The sequence below is a fragment of the Candoia aspera genome, chromosome 3 (genome assembly GCF_035149785.1).
Source record: "Candoia aspera isolate rCanAsp1 chromosome 3, rCanAsp1.hap2, whole genome shotgun sequence".
In the NCBI taxonomy this organism is placed as follows: domain Eukaryota; kingdom Metazoa; phylum Chordata; class Lepidosauria; order Squamata; family Boidae; genus Candoia; species Candoia aspera.
Window position 1 is genome coordinate 103768276 of NC_086155.1, and position 6000 is coordinate 103774275.

Genomic DNA, 6000 nt, shown 5'->3' on the forward strand with positions numbered 1-6000 from the left:
TTTTAAAAGCTCTCTGAATTATGAAAGTGGAATAATAGCAATTTTGCAACCACTTTCCCAGTTTGCAATTTTCCCCTTAGCCCTGAGCATGGCTGCATGTAGCTGTTGGGTTTAGACCGGAAGAAGGGGAAAAATAAGTTCTATATAATGTATATTGAAAGTGAAATTGGAAGCCTCAGGAACAAGATGCTGAACTTGGGGGAGGGGAAAGAGATTAAAGATTGAGATTACCTCCCTGCTGCTTTCAGATACCCACCCTGCTACTACATACAATGTTGCCAGGTTCTGTGCAGCAGTGCTTAAAATTTGTCAGATGATGACCTGTACCATAAATTAGACGTAATGAGCATCTAGTTTGCCATACTGGAGTGCTCTGTAATTTGATAGATATAGTCTTCCACATACTAACCTGTTTGCTCCCCTACACCCATCTAATGCTCCTATCCCTTCTTTTAGATTCTTTTAGACTCCTATTTTTTTATATATACTTTCTGTTTTAATACATATATATTTTATATATTCTATCTTTTCATAATTTTTTTAGACTCTGATGTATCTTCTATGCTTTTTAATTAACTGTACCCCACTGTCCTTATGCTGGTCTATGACCGTAATAATGATTTGATTTGATTTGATTTGGATGGTTGGGATTAAGGCAAGAATCCCTGCCAATGGAAAGTAACCCAGCTGCATGCAATATTACAACAACCTGAGATTGCACTATCAAAGTTCAGTGGCAAATGGGCTATATTTTGGCTGCATGATTTTAGTCTACTCAGCAGGTTTGGGAATGATGTTAACCATGGGAATGGGAGATCTCCTGCGCATATCCCCATCTTCCAGAAAACCACATACACACACATGCACATATTGGAGGTTGTTGCCTCCAACCTTTCAAATGTTGACCACCCCTAGCTTAGCATTATGTCTAAACCTAGCCATTGGGTTTCAGGGACTTGGGTCAAGACTGCAGGGACTGGCTAAAGAGTTTCCGAGTGAGCATACATGGCTTCCACTGGTATCTGAGAGGAAATGCAATATTGTGATGCTGAACATCTAGTCCCCATGCCTCTGGATTGAAAACAAGCAGGAATATCCAGATGCAGCGCCTAGGATGGAGCCTTGCTCTCTGGCACTGCTGGGAAACTTTTGTCTTCATTTTGAAAGTAGACTAGGGCAATTGGTAAAGTGGAAGATTAGAAATTCCTGTTCTCTGTTGGAGGAATTTGAGCTCCGTATTTCATGAACAAAGGCAAGTATCAAGTTGTTCTTCTCTAGCTAGAGTGCTTTCCTTGAGGTTTAACTGTAGGTCAGCTTGAGGTTTACGCAATCCCCCAACACGGACTCTTGCCAAGATAACTGGGAATTGGGACAGCCTCAGTTGCAGCCCTAAAGCTAGCACAAGGCCAAAGTCTTTGCTCCATGTGAATAATAAACTATCTCTGATATCCCATGTTATTTTCTCAGCAGTAAGCACTTAAGTGGTTTTTGAAAAAGAAATTATTTCAAAAATCCAGGTCCAGGTTTTTGCTATTACAGTTAACAGATTACAAAAGGTAACAGAAGCAAAGCTTAAGCTCAAGTTTAAACAAATATTCCTGAGCAATTGTATCCCATTAGGCCAACCAAGGATCATAGACATTGCCACCCATGTAGCTTCCTGATCTTGCTCAGAAAAAAAGGGTATTTTTTCAAAGAAATTAACACAGGGATCCAAAAGAAAATACTTTTTCCACATGCCTGCCTATGGAGATGTTTCAGCCTGTTGAGACAAGAATTGTTGGGCTTAAAGGGAGTAATGGGAGTTCTAGAAACAAAGAGGTTCTGATGTATGTAATAATGATAATGGTGATGGTGCTAATGGTTTTTAAAAGCAAGTGATCTGAGCCAGGAATTACTATAGGAATTAGTGAGATACACCACCAAGGAACTACCTGAACTAAACACAAAGGGTAAAAAAATATATTTTTATTAACTCCACCCTTCCACTTACCCATTACCTCCAGAAGACAAGTGATAATAGTGGCTGGGTTACCACTCAACCATGGTAAGCAGGATTTAGTCAATTAACCCAATTTTCTAATGTTGTATGCTATTCCAAACCATAAACTGACCACACAGGGCTGGATTTGTACAATATCCTAGGCTAAAATGTGGTTGGCTAGACTGTGGTTCAGCAGGTTCTGTGGATGGGGCAACTGTGAGACAGACACCTCTATTCAAAGCTCTGATATAGCATTCAAATCGCTGATCGCTGTTTCACTCCCCATCAGGCTGCACTTTCAAGTTTACTTTCTCTCCCCTCACTTTCTGCAAACTGTTCTCTCAGTCTGCCTTTTCAAGTTTCCTATATTCTCTTTTCTAGACCTTCCCACCTGACCTGCTTGAATCTGGATTCAAATCAGTTGAGCCAAAGATTAAGCAGCCAGTTCCATCCTTGGGCACTTCCACACTAAGCTTTGGTGGCACATCTAATTTGGTGCTGCATTCCTGTAACCACACAACAGTGTGAGCATTCTGGCTCAGCCAAAAGGCAGCTCAACGTTTTGTGATTTATTTATTTAAATTTGTTACAGCTGCCCACTCTAGTAGACTCAGGGCATCTTACACAACCCCAAAACAATAACATCAGTTAAAAAACATATAACACAGACAGCCCGAACTAAAACAATCATCATAATAACAAAGAATCACAACGGGGTCCCACAACATATTAACCCTAAGCCTGAGGTCAAAGCCAGGTATTGAGTGCTTTTCAGAACCCCAGAAAGGATGGTGTCATCCATATCTGGGGGGGTGCTGTTGCAGAGGGTGGGGGCCATGACAGAGAAGGCCCACTACCTCAATCTTGTAAGATGACAATATTTAATACTGTAGAGGGGACCTGGAGTGCACCCACTCTGCTAGAATGTACTGGGTAGGCAGAAATGATTGGAGATAGGCGGTCCCTTGTCTATCCAGGTCTTGTGCCATGGTTTGTAGCACTGATGCTCAGCAGGGCCTGGGAATGGGTCTCACATTGTCAGGTACTATGATTGCCTTTTGTCTTCCTGTCCTCAGTCCCCAGCTCCTTAGCTCTTCCCACTCCCTCTAGTTGTGGCATGTGACGTCCTTGCACCAGGCTTCCTTGTGTCTTGATGCATTTTTAAAATATATTTTGATTGTCTCTTATCTCCCCCATACACACTCCCAGAAGATTACCAAGGCTCATCAGAATGACTGATTGCCATCCGATCCTGCCAATCGACTTGGAGACAAATGACACCTCTAGGACAGGATTAATATTTCAGAGGATTACTACCACCTATAAAGCCCTGGATAAAATGGTAAATGAACTGGAAGCATATCTATCCCTTATCAAGGGATAAGACAAAGCAGGAGCACGGAAATAAACACCTGGCTATGAAGTCAATAATGATTTGGATTTCTCAACTGCGGCCTCCGTTACCAGCATAAGAAGCTCACAGGCAGCGGTGGGCTTTTTCTAAAAAGGGCAGGGAAAAACATGTTTAGCAACCCCACGATGAGGGCTTTAAACTGTACCAGGGAGACAGAGGCACAGATTCACAGAATTACTGGCACTAGAACCATAACTGCACATGATAATGGAGAAGGTACAAGGCTGTAGAGGGTTCTTGGAAACCAAATACAGTAAGAAGTAAATAGGAGTTTACAAATATATGCAAGAACGAGTGGACTAGTTCTGTTGAAACTAAAAACAGGACAAGGAATGATAGCTTGAGATGAAAAGAAAGGAGATAGAACATGCTGTTCTAATGAGAGCTGAAGCAGCTGCTTTTCTTTACCTCACTCTGACCCTGTGGATAATATCACTTCAGTGGGTTGTTTATGCCCTGTTCTCTGAAGTTTACTTTGTCAGAATAAGGTCATATTTTAATGACTAAAAGTCAGGAAATGTCTCATAAAGCAAAGAAAGCTCCTTTCCCCCCACTCCAGGCAAAGAGCTCTTCTCCAATAGACAGAGACGTAGAGGCTGGGAATGAGGGACCAGTAGTCACTGGACTTGGCTGCATCTTCAGTAAATGACAGCTGCTGCCACCTCCGCTGGACCTGCTGAATAGAGCAACCTTAAGTCCTGATTTATCTGTTTGTGTACCTGAGGAGAAAGAAAGAGCAGGCTTTAAGATTAAGGTTAAACTGCAATCAGCGTGCAAAGACTCTGAGAACAGATTTATGGGTTTCCAAACTGGCATGAAAGGTTTTCATGTAGATCTGTTTTATTTATTGTATTTGCTATACAGTGCAATTTTTCCTCCCACAGGACTGGTGAAAATTTTCAGGAAAGCGGTTCAGAGACTTAAATTAAAACCAACACGATGAAACACTGTTTTAAAATAATACAAAAATTATTCTTATCTTGGAAAGGCTTATTATTTATGAATACCTAGGTGAACAGGCATGTCTTAAATTGTTTTCTGGAATAAGTCAGCATTTGAGATGCCAAAGCACATAATCGGAGCGCTGTCCTCTAGAAACCCATACAATGCCCTTGCCTTGTGGGCCAAATCCACTGGTAGGACCACTAGTGGGGGCTCCCCAGCCCTGGGTTGTGGTATACATACTGTAGCCACTATGGTTCTTAAATCATGACCTCTGGCTCAGCATGATGTGTGAACCAGCAATTGACACTACATCCAATAAAATATGGTTAAAAATAATATGGTTGAGTGAAGGGATAGGCAACTTCTTGGTTGTAGAGCTGCAGTTAATATTTGGGAGGAACGGAAGACTTCACCTCTTTTGCTTCAAGACATTGCCACTACAATTAAATCCATGAAATTCAGGAAAACTGTTGATCTTGGTAGTTTTCCATATGATTGGTGTTAAAAGCAAGCTGAGATGTTGTGTCCTATTTGAGTACAGGTTTACAGTGAAGCCTTTGCAAATAAACCTCTGCCTTTCAGTTTTAATGAGGCAAATATTACATTTATTTCTCAAGCTGCCAAGAATGTTACTCATTGTGCTAACTATAGATACATTTTCTTGATGTGGATGCTAAGATTTTAACAGCTACTTTGGCTTGTAGATTACAGGGTATTCTTCCAACTATAGTGCATCACTACAGGCTAGACTTATGCAGGGCAGTCAAGATTCTGACAATATCAAATTTTTAATTGTTGTTCTTGGTTTAGCCCAAAATAGACAAGACCCAGCAGCTATAATTTTTTTGGATGCTGAGAAAGCCTTTGATATCGTCCCTTGGCATTTCTGAAGGAGGTTTTGATTTCTTTAGGATTTCCCCAAACTTTTATGTGTTGGATTGATATGACCTATTCAATTCCTAAATGACAGATGATTATTAATAGCATGTCTTCTCCTTGGTTAAATTTATATCAGGGTACACACCAAAGATGCCATCTTTCTCCTTTTCTCTTTAATTTGGCTTTAGAACTTCTTGCCTGCATAATTAGAAATTCAAAGAACTGTGGAGGGTGGAGAAAATAAAATGTTATTATATGCTGATGAGTCTGCAGCTAACCACAACATTGGAAAATTGGTGATACATGCATTGTGATATCACAGTGCAAACCCTGCCTTTATGTGCTTACATCCCAATGTCTGATAAGAGTACATGAAATCTTTTTTTTTTTGGATCATGACATCATGATGCCCATTTTGTAACTTGTATCCCTACTCCATGCAGATACCTATGGAAATTATATGTTGTATATGTGAACCAGGAATCTCTGTTTGTAAACTTATTGTCCTGACTAAGCAAAGACCACGCCAAGATGAGGAGAAAGTCTCTGCTGTTTTATTAACTGCTACTGTAGACAGAAAATCCTACCAAACTGAAGAAGCATGGGAAAACCCAGACAGATAAACCCCAAAACGCAAGGCAGGTCTGTTCTGGGTTTCTTTGAATGACAGCTCAAAGTCTCTAAACTACGCATGCGTTTTCCCCCCTGGATAGAGGCCCCCTCCTGCTCACCATCTGTACTCATGACATCACCCTCCCCTCCAGATTCACATTCCATT